Source organism: Dendropsophus ebraccatus, chromosome 7, assembly GCF_027789765.1.
Source record: "Dendropsophus ebraccatus isolate aDenEbr1 chromosome 7, aDenEbr1.pat, whole genome shotgun sequence".
Lineage (NCBI taxonomy): Eukaryota > Metazoa > Chordata > Amphibia > Anura > Hylidae > Dendropsophus > Dendropsophus ebraccatus.
The window spans coordinates 98,872,005-98,886,224 of record NC_091460.1 but is presented as its reverse complement, the minus strand read 5'-3'; the positions used below and the strand labels follow the sequence as shown (position 1 = coordinate 98,886,224).

Below are 14,220 nucleotides of genomic sequence, written 5' to 3'. Positions count from 1 at the left end.
ATTCATCACTTGTGTGAACACTGAAAAGGTTCACACAGGTGATGAATAGGAAAAATCCTGCCCACTCTAGGACACTTTTTTAGGACAATAACTGCACCACCTGCCAAACGGACCACAGGACAGATCTAAAAGCAGCTATCTGACGGTACAAGCAGTTTGGGGGGGGGGGCACAGATTGTGGGTACAGAGTTGCTTTAATTATGTAAGACAATGCGTGGAAATCCAAAGGTTGCCATATACTTTAGAGCAGCGCTTTTAAACTCCAGTCCTCATGGCCACCAACAGGTCGTGTTTTTCTTAGTATTTCACAGGTGATATAATTATATTTATTAGGTATTATCACAGGAGTTCTTTGTATGGGATGTGCTCAAAACATGATCTGTTTCTGGGCCATTAGACTGGGATTGAGAAGCGCTGCTTCAGACTTATGATGGCCATACCAGGCACTTATGACGGGTTCAGCCTGTAAATGTAAGGTGTATGGGGCTGTCAACTGTAGAATGAGCGCAGACAGATCGTTCATCGTCAGTTATTAAGAGTGTATAGGGGCCTTTAGTCTATATATGATATACCTGCCGCCTGGTTTAATAACCCTGGTAGTATTACATAGCGCATTAAAGCGTTAGACAATGATTTATAGGGTGGCTTTTTATAGGTGATCAGGTAGTTTAAGGATTATCTCAATTATTATAAAGTCTTTTATAAAGGTATTGCCAGCTTTTCTATTGTAACAGAGGTTAGTCATATTATTTGCACTTCAAGGGTGCAGTCACATATAGCGAGTAAAATTACAGACTATGGCCCTGCAGCAGATTTTCATTCCACTGCGAGAATGTAGTGACTAGTGATATTTAACTAATTAGTTGCCAGTAAAAAATAATAAACAGCCAGTCCTGCTCCTGCTTTGGTCTCCAGGTCCCAGCTCACTGACAGCCCGCTCAGCCAATCACTGGCTGTAGCAGGACAGCGCACTGATTGGTTGAGCGGGCTGACAGTGAGCAGGGACATGTAGACTCAAACAGAAGCAGGACGAGGGAGCGAGGGCAGATAAAGCTCCTATTACACACGGTGACTAGAAGAGCAAACAAGCACTGTCAGCGCTTGTTTGCTCCTTGTTCCCAGCTCACTGCCGACGCTATTACACGTAGCGGAAGCGAGTGGGTAAGTGCAGGGGAGGCCGTGGGGAGGTGCTAGGGGCTGCCTGGGTGATCGCTAGCCCATAAGCGTTCGTTGTTTGTTATCTTTACTGGCAGCTAATTAGGTAAATATCACTGTTCACTACAATAGAGGGCCCTAGACTGTAATGTTACTGAGTATCGCAGCAGATTTCCTGTGAAACTCTGTGAAATCTGCTGCAAACCTGCTATGTGTCAACAAATCCTATCCTAAAGGTCAGATATAGATATGTGTGTGTGTGTGTATAAAATTCTTCTTCTTAAAGGGGTAGTGCGGCGGTAAAGAATTATTCACAGACTAACACACATTACAAAGTTATACAACTTTGTAATGTATGTTATGTCTGTGAATGGCCCCCTTCCCAGTGTCCCCCCACCCCCACCCATGTACCCGGAAGTGTGGTGCGCTATACTCACCTGTCACGTGCCGACACCGGTCTCCGATCTTCAGAGAGTGACGTCTTCTTCGGGCGGACGGCGAACAGCTCCGACTGTCCCGAATGCCGGCCGCCCTCTGCAGCGTCATCTGATGCTCAGCCGCGATTGGCTGAGCATAACTGTGTTGGGCTGAGCACAGTTGTAACGCGGCGGAGGGGGGACGGGCGGCAGCGACTCGGCCGTCCGTCCGAAGATGACGTTTGGCACAAGATGGCGGACGGCCCTCGACACGGATCAGGTAATGTATAATGCACCACACTTCCGGGTACACGGGTGGGGGTGGTGGGACACGGGGAACGGGGCGATTCACAGACATAACATACATTACAAAGTTGTATAACTTTGTAATGTGTGTTATTCTGTGAATAATTTCTGAGCGCCGCACTACCCCTTTAATTCATTCATTTGACTTAAGATTCTTTTTTCACTTTTATTCCTGCCATATAAGACCATGGAGTGGGAACACATACATACTACTTTTCTACTTGTGGCTGTCAGAGCCATATAGCCACCTGGTAAGTTATATGTTATAGGCTGGGTGTCAGTAGGCATTACATAGTTACTTAATATTCTATAGATAAGTGTTAAGTTTAGAATCTTTTTTATAGGCATACTGTTCAGGCAGCCCCAAACCCTGTTTATCCCTTTTATAAATACATAGTAAACCGGATATGTTAAACCTATTTTCATGGACTCTAAAATAATATAGTAGAAAAATTTATTCACGTCACTATATCACATTACATTGTAACCTCCCCAGGGAGAGCTGTGAGTAGCCGCATTGCTGGAATATTTGGCATTGTGGAAATCCGTTTGTCTTCATTATAGGAGGGGACAGAAAACAGAGCCACACCATAATATATAGAAATATCAACACCATAAAACAACATTACTCTAAATATGTCCTGCTACTATGTCAACATGAGCCTTCCCATTCTTAGGTTCAGACATAGTCAAAATACAACTGTAAAATAGACATAAAATACGGCTGTATATTGAATCTAATAATGTCCTATATTAAAGTCTATGGAAAAACAGCCATCTGTGCAATTTTTTTATACAGTGTGTACACAGTCTGACATTTTTTTTGTAGACATTCATTGTTGAGCATTCAATAACCCGGCTGATGTATGTGGGTGTGTTGGCAACCTGCCGTTCAGTGACTGATGACCTGTCCTGTGGATCTGACCGGAAAACCCCTTTAGGTTATGTTCACACCTATGTCAAAATGCAGGACATTATTTTAAAACAAAGGCTATTATTCATTTAATAAGTCATTGTTTTAAAATAATGGCCGTTTTTTGCAGGGCCCATTGTAGCTTTTCTGCGGCCTGAGGCAAAAATGTAAATGTTACCCCCTAATATAACAGCCGTAATATATTGCACAAATAACTATATACCAACAGTGAATATGTTACTCACATACATATATTACAGCTGTAAATATATCCCATATATACTGTAACTATATCCTATACATACCATATTTATTGCATGCATAATTATAAACTACCTGTGAATATATCACACATATAGTGCCAGCCTTATGGTCCTTTTACACGGAACGATAATTCGCACGATCGAACGATTAACGATTTTGAATGAACAATGTATTTTTTATAACGATCAGCGTTTAGAGGGAACGATACATCATACGGAAAAATAGTTATGCGTCCGTTTTGTGATCGCTTAAGCCTATCTCACACATGGGTGAAATCGTTGAAAGAATGTTTACACAGAACGATCCGCGGATTTTTTGCGAACGACCAACAATAATTTGAGAACATGTTTTAAGATCAAAATGAACGATTTCTCGCTCGTCGTTTGATCGTTCGCAGCGTTTACACCTACGATTATCGTTCGAATCCGGTCGTTATCGTTCAAAAACGAACGATAAATCGTTCTGTGTAAAAGTACCATTAGGGTCCTATAACACGGAGCGATTTTTAACGACTAATGATAAACGATCACAAACAAGATTGTTTATCGTTAACCTGAAATCATTCACCATATTATACAGAATGATGGTCGTTAGTTACAATCGTTACTACGATCGTTATTATGATCGTTTATTCCTTCTGATCCCAGCAAAACAATGGACAATGTGCAATTACACTGAACGATTAGTGAAAAAAATGTGGAACTTGAGCAAATTAATTTTGAATTACAGCGAACGATTTTAGGTTCAGATCTAAATCAACTATCAACAACATATGAACGATTTATAGCCCCTATTAGTGCCAGCTTCAGAGACCCCCAATAGTGCTGGTAACTTTCCAGCTGGGTGTGGTGACATGTTCTCCATCATGTATGGACAGTTAGGGGACTGGTGGATGACACATTGTACAGCTGTCTGACAGGGCCTGCTAAACAAAAGGCCCTATTCCACAGAACGATTATCGGCTGTTACGGCTGATCCAGGCAACGATCAGCCGACATCGTTCATGTTGAAAACATGACATGAAAACAAACATGTTGAAAGACAAACGACTGGGATAGCAGCGATTCAGCAGACCACCACTATCCTCTATGGGCTTCCTGGGCGATATAGTGACCACCCGGCAGCTCCCCCGCAGCTGCCCCTGGACTCACCCGCTTGCTGCTGCCGCGTGGAATAGCGGCGACAGCGAGTGGGGAACGAGGAGCAAACGAGTGCTGACGTCGCTCATTTGCTCCTCTTGTCGGCCCGTGCCGCGGCTTTCGATGCGCTAGTGTGTAGTGACATATAGTGTAGACAAATGACAGCTATCACTCCTTCCCTGTCTGTGCGGGCGGCACTCCCAATCCTCCACCAGTCCGAACCTGGCCATAAAGTTCAGAGTCTGTGTGGAACAATGGCCTAAAATCCCACCTGAGCAATACATGCCACTGGTTAAACTATCCCGAATTTTAATAATCTTTCCATTTGCCTAGACTGCTCACCTTTGGACACTCTTAAGCTCCACCGTATCTTTCTTGTGCATTAATGCAGAAAATTCTACACAATATTCTATGTGTGATCTGATTAGTGATATCTACAGTGATAGAGCTATGTTTTCCTCATGTGTATCAATGCATACACCCCATAATCTTATTTGCCTTAAAACCAGATACAGTACCTACAGTAGCTCTGGGGTATACAGCTGATAACAAGACACGTTGGAAGTGCAAGGATATTTAGGGGGGGATTTATCATTGCTGTTTGTGTAGTTTCTTGTGTAAATCTATTTTAAAAAGTTGCATAGATAGCCTAAAAACAAAGAAAAAGTGACAAACTACTCATCAAAATTCTAAAGAAAAAGTGAAGTATTTTATTGGATGATCCTTTTAAAAAAAATGTGAAAAAAGGACCAAAGAAGGTTGAGGACATTAGGACAAATTGTTGCCCCTTCTTTTCCTAATTTAAATAAAGAGATAAATAAGAAAGGGAGGACGAATGAAGATAATGGTAAGAAAAAGGAAAAGGGAGTATATAGATGTGGAAAACTTGCACCTATATACAAAATAATACAAAAAAGTGATTAGTAATAATTCGGGGGAGGAATCTGAAATAAATAGTCACCTTACTTGTGGTAGCTATTACGTTATCTATATGCTGGAGTGCCCTTGTGGCCTCCAATATATAGGTATAATGAGCCAGACCCTGAGACGCAGGATAAGCACTCATCGTTTTAATAAACATAGTGGGGGAGATTTATCAAACATGGTGTAAAAGTGAAACTGGCTCAGTTACCCCTAGCAACCAATCAGAGTCCATCTTTCATTTTCCAAAGAGCCTGTGAGGAATTAAATGTGGAATCTGATTGGTTGCTAGGGGCAATGAGCCAGTTTCACTTTACACCATGTTTGATAAATCTCCCCCAGTGTATTCAGAGATTTTATGCAAAGGGCATATGGGCAGAGAGCACTGTGTCAGACTGGAAAGAATACACCACTTCCTGCAGAACATTCAGCAGCTGATAAGTACTGGAAGACTGGAGATTTTTAAATAGAATTGATTTACAATATATCTATATATCTTTCTGATACCAGTTAATAGTTGATAGTTCCCCCTCCACGCTGTTCTAGCAACTTAACCAATTTAGTGCTTTCTTATTATTATTTATTGCACCCAGTACATTTTTATTTATCCATATTGGGTTTCTCCAGTTCTAAATCCCTTTAATTCCCTTCATGTGCATGTACCTTTCACCATGTTACTATGTAATACAGCAAATGTCAATAGATGTATAAGTATTGTGATCCCTGTATATGTCCCAGACACAAGCTCAGAAAAGCAGACAGGGTGTGTACAATCCGTGCACACAGTCTCTGGTGTTAAAATGAGCGATCACTTGAAAGCATCCTGTTTACACTCAACAATCAACTACTTCCACTGCACAAGTACATATTTCCGTCTCTCGCTTTGTGGCTGGTAACAGTTATCACATCATAAAAGGGACCACTTATCAAGTCTCCTGTAACAATCTCTAAACGTTCTCCACAGTATGGTACATACAGACAATGTAGATATATATTTGCATGTATGAAATGAAATCACAATAAAATGCCTTGCACTTATTAAAATGAGGAGACGTATATTATCTCTGCTATAGATTCCCACACTTCACACACACACAAAACTGTAATGTTCAGGATACTGGATCTTTCTAAAGGATATTACTTCTAGACGGTTTAAGTTTTCCTGTCTATGAACTTTCATTTTAACCCTATGGTATCTTTGATTAAAGGGACATGTTTTTGGAAATGGTACCAGAAAGTTATATGGATTTGTAAATTATCTGCATGTTCTGCAGGAAGTGGTGTATTTTTTCCAGTCTGACACAGTGCTCTCTGCTGCCACCTCTGTCCATGTCAGGATCTGTCCAGAGCAAACCCCCAAAGAAAACCTCTCCTGCTCTGGACAGTACCTGACATTGACAGAGGTGGCGGCAGAGAGCACTGTGTCAGACTGGAAAAAATGCGCCACTTCCTTCAGGACATACAGCAGCTGATAAGTACTGGAAGACTGGAGATTATTAAATAGTTTCTTAACTTACAAATCTATATAATTTCTGGTATCGGTTGATTTAAAAAAAATCATCTTCCCCTTCACGTATATACTTATCAGAAGGATTCAGCAATATTCAACTGATACTAGCTACAAATTTGATTCCCTGGGTGACCTGATGTTGCTAGAACATCACTTGCTTCTTGGGAGTTCTTCTGTTACTAATAATTAGCCAAAGGGGGTCTCTCATTTTATTCTTCAAGGCCAAAGTGGTTTTTGTGTGTGCCAGGGGTCTTATATTTTCTTGTTTTTGTGTTATTGCAGTCAAGAAAGCCACAACGTTGTCATTTTTTTTGCAGTATGTAGACTTAAAGGGGGACATTTATTAAGTCCGGCGTTTTTTACGCCGGACTTATAAATGTCCCCGCATCTCCGGCGCTACGGAGATTTATGTAAAGGCGGACTGCCTCTACATAAATCCTGTGCGCGTCGGTGTGCACAGCTGAAAACCTACGCCACCTCCCCGCCCCCCCGGCGTACTCGGGGGAAAGAGGCGATTTGCGAATATTTTTTTTGCAAATGGACGTTTTGCGAATAAAATATTTGCAAATCGCCCCTTTCCGCAAAAAAGTACGCAGTTTTGCCTTGATACATGTCCCCCATAGACTTATAAGTATATTTTTCAGCAGCAGCATTTTTGAGGTAACTTTTCATCATTGGAAGAGAGAATATATATAGGTGCAGCTCACAGTTACAGTAACTAATTGGGTCGACGTGAACCTAAAATGCCCTTACCTAGACATGGGCAAAAATAATAAAATTGAGAAAACGTATAGTATTTAGTCCTCCAGACCACAAAAAGTCCCAACCTTTGCATATACCAGTTTTAATTAATAAAGATACTATAAGCTAATAAAATATATAGTAGGCTATGAATGCACTAAAAAAATAAATAAGAGATAATTGATTTGTGCAACAAATACATATATAAGAATAAATATACAAAAAAGGTGTAAAATTGTCAGTGTAATACCGCTGGGTATTGGCCAATGCTGTATTTAGCGTTAGTTCAAATGTGTCAATTGAGGCCACAGATGGAAAACGTTATAAGCAAGTCACAGTTATAGGACCTGTAGTCCCACTATTGGATGTGTATCTCACCGCTCCCGATGCCCGGTGTAGCGAGACACCCAATATCTGGCAGATCAGTTCACATAGATCAGTTCACGTTTAATGTGGCGATACAAAGTATGCAAAATGGCGTCTGTGACGCCGCTGACCTGTCCGAGTTGGTAGCTGCTGTCGTGGCTCTCTCCCTCCTGCGGAGGCTCTTAGTTGCGGTCACTTGATCTGACCTGGAGAGGCTCTTGCAGTACGACCTCAAGTAGCCAAGTAGCCCCCACTGTCACCAAGAGAACTCAAAACGCCACCACCTCCAGGTCTTGGCTACAGACACAGGGTTTCTACAAATGTGGTACATGCGTGGGATGTAAAGATACATCTACTCCCAGACATACACTAAATATTACATCTACCTCCAATAACCATAAGGTGAACATCAAGGAGTGTTTGACGTGCAATTCCAAAGGAGTGATCTATGTTATACAGTGTAACTGTCCAAAACAATACATAGGAAGGACTAAACGTCAACTAAAAACCAGAATCACGGAACACATCCGCAATATTAGAAAGGGTGAAATGACTCATCCCCTCTCATCCCATTTCAAAGAAGTACACCAATGTGATCCCTCCCAACTGTTCTTTCTAGCCATCCAAAGTGTACAGAAGGCCTGGAGAGGGGGCGACTATATTAGAAAAATGTCTAGGATAGAATCCCAGAGAATATTTGAATTTGACAGTCTCGAACCTAGGGGACTGAATGCTGAGATGGAGGTGTTTGGCTTTCTAGGATTTCTATGATTTCCTACGATTCATATGATTCTTATGGTTAATAGGGCCATTCATATACCTATATACCTTTCTACACTTCCCTTCCTGGCTACCTTGGTGCCACAGTCGCCTCCGTGCCCGGCCGTTCTACACTGCGCCGGAGCCGCCTCTGCCACCTTGGTCCCAGTTTGATTCTTCTACTTTTTGTATTACATAGATATTGTTCTGCTATTCCAATTGTACACGTATATTTATATTTATTACATCTATTGTATATTTATTTTATCATTGATCTATTTATCTCTGATATATAAGTTATAATATATGCAGAAACTCACATGATGCGACTCTCATGCGATTAGGAAGGAAAACCAAGATATGAACCTTCCCCCCCCCCCATTTTTATTTTTATCTTTATTTTTTATTATTATTTTTATTTTTTATTTTATTTATATTTATTTTTACTTTTACTTTTATTTCTACCTTTATATATACATTTCTTATTTTTTCATTCTATAGCATACGGATTAGTTATTATCCGATTTCCCTATTTCCTATTTCTGATGTATGAGAATGATTGGAACTCATTCACATGATGCGATTCTCGTGCGATCAGAAAGGAAAATCATCTCCTCAAGATATAGTCGAGTCATTCGTGTAGTTTTTTCATTTATTCATATATCCATATATTTATCCATGTTTTGATTCATATATACATCGATTCACACACTCCAACTTTTATTGACTCATTCTTTGACCCATTACCACTATGCTCATCTGTTTATTTTTTTATTTGTTTATATTTCTCCATCTGTTTATATTTACTTCATCTATATATTCATCTCTATGAATTTATACATCTGACTACTGTATAGTTTTTTATGAATATCTCCTAGCCTTTTTATAATCATTATTCATCTATCTATTTGTTTATTTGTTTATTTAATTAATCGATGGATATTGGTAGTAACACCGGTTTGGTCTAAAATTTCTTCTATTTCTCGACATATCCAATATATGACGATTACTCTGTCTGTCAGTTCATTCATTCACTCATTTATAGATCTATTTAGATATATATTTATGCATTCACCATTTCATGAGCTCTTTTTTGATGATACAAATTAATACATTGATCCCTGTTTACATGAGCGTCTTTTGATATACGCTTTTTATCCACATTTTTATCCAGACGTTTTTAGAACATATGTTCATTGAAACACACCATAGTAACCTAATATTTATCTTTCACCAATGTATGTTTGCAACATTTGTCTATTTATCCATTATTCTGTTTGTTTATATTATATTTTATTATTCTGTTTTGTATGATCAAGTGTGTCCAACGGTGTAATCCCTGGAACCTACAGTGTTCCTCAATCTGACTAATGAGAGACTGATGAGATACCAATGAGAGACCAAGTATAAATATCCCCCAGGTAGGGGACGGCAAAGATTGCCATCATTGCTACTGTTCATCATCGCCACTGACGAAGGGGTTAATCAGTATAACCTTGAAACGCGTTTGACATTGTATAAACTGTCTTTCAGAGAAATTTTTATTACTACAAGTTATACCGCTACGGGGGGGCCCCCCATTACTCTTTTTCACCCGATCAACTTACGGCAATCACCTATTATCCCTATCAGCATCTCACCCTAGACGGAGACATCCGAGGTGAGAGCGAGAACGAGGCCGGGATACAGAGTGAAGCCGTGATACAGAACAGCGCACGGACGCCAATACCACGAGGTCGTACTGCAAGAGCCTCTCCAGGTCAGATCAAGTGACCGCAACTAAGCGCCTCCGCAGGAGGGAGAGAGCCACGACAGCAGCTACCAACTCGGACAGGTCAGCGGCGTCACAGACGCCATTTCGCATACTTTGTATCGCCACATTAAACGTGAACTGATCTATGTGAACTGATCTGCCAGATATTGGGTGTCTCGCTACACCGGGCATCGGGAGCGGTGAGATACACATCCAATAGTGGGACTACAGGTCCTATAACTGTGACTTGCTTATAACGTTTTCCATCTGTAGCCTCAATTGACACATTTGAACTAACGCTAAATACAGCATTGGCCAATACCCAGCGGTATTACACTGACAATTTTACACCTTTTTTGTATATGTATTCTTATATATGTATTTGTTGCACAAATCAATTATCTCTTATTTATTTTTTTAGTGCATTCATAGCTTACTATATATTTTATTAGCTTATGGTATCTTTATTAATTAAAACTGGTATATGCAAAGGTTGGGACTTTTTGTGGTCTGGAGGACTAAATACTATACGTTTTCTCAACTTTTCATCATTGCTTTTTAGTATTTTACATTTTGCGCCATATAGGGCCAATTAACACAAAGTATAAGCAGCAGAATTCCACTGCGTAATCCTGCCTGCCTCAGTGTCATACAGTCTGTCTATGGGAGGGCTCGCGCACTTCCTTTCTCTGCTCAAATAATTTACATGTCAATTCTTTGAGCGGAGAGGTGCGGTGAGTGGAGGCATGCTAGCCCGCCCATAGATAGACTGTATGGCACTGAGGCAGGCGGGATTCCGCGGCAGAGAGTTCCACCGCTTTTACTCCGTGTGAACTGGCCCTTACCTTGTGGCATGAGTAACATGAGTTACCTTTTCCATGGTTTCGAATGATTTTGGCGATAACAAAGTAGTATAGGTTTTTCATGTTTTACTAGTTTTTCTGGTGATATCACATATATGTTCGCACTTTTACAAACTAATACTATTTAAAGGGAAACTGTTGCGCAGGAGACCCATAAACATCCACCCGATAATCGCCCCATGTAAAGCCACCTTTATAAGTTTAAGTTTCAGGACGTTATGATTTATATTATGAGCAACCAAGCTGGTAAAAGTTCTAAAAATCTATGGGGGGAATTTTTTGATCCGCACAATTTTTTAGAGGAGGAGGAGCTTTTTATCAGCTGCGCAAAACATTAAAACAGTTTAGCTTAATGAAACTCTAGAGTAGGATTTTGAGCAAAAACTGAAAATTTACACAATTTCATTTACTACATGAAAAAGTAGTTAATAGAAAACCACGTCCTCCCAGCGCAATAATTGAAATGGTCACAGGCAGTGGAAACTGATGGAACGTAGCACAAAACGCTTAATAAATCTTACACAGATTTTAAGGGACTTCACAAAATCTCCTTATTAACCAAAATGATAAATGTCCTCTGTTTTTAGACTTATAAGCTTTCCGTCAGTCAGCTCACTTTACTTAGCAGATAAAGCTGAATCCCCAATAAAATGCTGATTCTTGTGTACAGTATATCACTCAATGTTGCCGATTTAATGGCCTGAGGGGGTATGAATTGGCCTAGGCCAAAATATACAGAGGGTATAATCTAGCCTAGGCCACTTTAACCCTGGGTATAGTCTGGACTGGGGGTTTACGCTGGCCTGTTATCCCAGGACAGAACCCACCCTACCACTTAATAAAGCTTTGGATACTTACCCTCTCCTCCTGGTATTACACCAGCTGCCAGGCCTGTTGTGTAGAAATCTCTATTTCAGGGAGCAGGGATGAGTTTGACGTCCACAGGAAATCACTGCACAGTCATTCCCAATGGACGGCAGACTCATTTCTGCTCATTAGAATAATGAGCGCGAAGACAAGTGGCAGAAATTGGCATCTGGAGCGATACTGGAAGGAGAGGTTAAGTGTCCAAAGCTTTACTAAATAGCAGGGTGGGTTCTGCCCCGGTTTCCTGTGCAACAGGTTCCCTTTAAATAGTATTAGTCTGCACTAGGACATGTCCTTTTTTTATGGATTCACAAAAAATTGTGGATGTGTTAATAGGCACATGAAAAACAATTGCATCTAAATTTGTCCGCAATTACGGCCAAATCTTGCAGATGTGTAAATAAAGCCTAAAATGTTTTAAAGGTAAAGGGCCTAAGCAGAGCATTTGATTACTTTAGGACAATAAAATTTATCTATCATTTATTTTTTTTTAAACATTTACAAGTTTAAAATAGACTGACGTTGTTAAAAGGGGTATTCTGCTCAGAAATATATTTTAATATGTTGCTGCCCTGATGCAGAACATAGCAAACAGCCTATTCTTACCTTTTCACGCTCCCCTGGTGTCCTCGGACATCATCTTCTGTCCCTGGCTAAACGATCCTGCCTCCACTATGAGGTGGACTTGTCTGGCAGTGACAGCCCCCTCAGCCAATCACTGGCTATGGCGCTGTTCCACCTCAGTCAGTGACCAGACCAGTCTACCTCATAGTGGAGGCAGAATCGTTTAACCGGGGACTGAAGATGATGTACCAAGTCACCGGGGGACTGCAGAAAGCGAAGTATAGGTAGACACATAGAGTGTCCCTCTGTTAGTATCTCCACCTGTAATCTCTGGTGGAGCATGAAAGCAAGAGTTCAGTTGGGTTTTCTAAACTCACACAACCCCTTTACCATAGCGCATGTGTTGAGTCTTCAGTAACTTAATCACAAGTACTGTAACCTAATTATACGGTTCTTTACTGTAAATTAAATTAGTCAATTATTGCTACTACTGTTATCTGCAGGTGAGGCCTCTAAGAGTGACCAATTTCAAGGAGTGGATATAATGTGATTATGAGCACTGAATCTACAGGTGAAAGGCATCACCTGGTGGGTGAGATAGTAGGAGGCCTTTTACAGCACATTAAGCCATGTCTTCATTAAAGGGGTTGTCCAGGATAAACTATGAATCTAGGTTCCAGACCCCTCCGCTCTTTATTATTTTTTATATAACTGCAGCACTATATAAAAAGTTTTCTGACACCAGAGAACCCCTTTAAGGCTAGGTTCACACACAGTTAAATAAAAAAAATTAATTGTGACCGGATGCAAAAACAGCCTTATTTTGGAAAAGCAGATCTTAAATAATGATTTACAGCTATTACTCTATACTGTGTGTGCACTGCCAACCAATTTCCCATTAAGTTCAATGGAGCGCATTATAACATATATATATAGCCGTATTTTTATCTCAAAACTATGGCCAAAATTTACCTTTATTTTACATTGTGTGAACATAGCCTATATGTTACCCATAATCTATACAATTAATCAAGCCTGCCAAAACATATTATGGTCTGATAAAACCAAGATGAACTTTATGGCTATAATTACCACAAGGTATGTTCAGCACAAAGCCAGGACTGCACATGACTAAAAGAACACCATCCCCACAGTGAAGCATGATGGAGGCTGCGTTATGCTTTGAGGTTGTTTTTCTGCAGCTGGAACTGAGGCTTTAGTCAAGATGGAGGGAATTATAAATAGTTCCAAATATCAGTCACAAAACCTTCAGGCCTCTGCTATAAAGCTGAAGATGAAGAGGAATTGTACAGATTATGGCTATAATCTTACAACGTCTTTTATTGGCTATTTGAGTCTATTTCATAACAAAGGCTGTTATTTGGACTCAAATGGCTAATAAAAGATGTTGTGGGCCTTTAGGTGACATAAAGGCTATGTTCCCACACCTTTTTTTGGCCATTTCACTGCTATTTTTCTTTTGGACAGCCGTCATTTTGGCTCCAAAACGTTGCCGTTCAATACAAATTACTGACACACAACGGCCAAAAAAGACATTAGGGGAAGGTAGCCTAAAGTTCTGAAATGATTCTTCTTGGGCTATGTTCACACACTGTCATTTTTATTGGACGGCCGTCATTAAATGGCAAATAACGGCCGTTATTTTATTTGCCTTATACGATG

General features: G+C 40.3%; 1 protein-coding gene across 4 annotated transcripts in view; it reads right to left on the bottom strand.

The window, feature by feature from the left end:
- Positions 1 to 14,220, bottom strand: part of PDE4C (phosphodiesterase 4C) — a 231,485-nt gene that overhangs the window by 91,130 nt on the left and 126,135 nt on the right. The gene's annotated exons all lie outside the window — the stretch shown is intronic.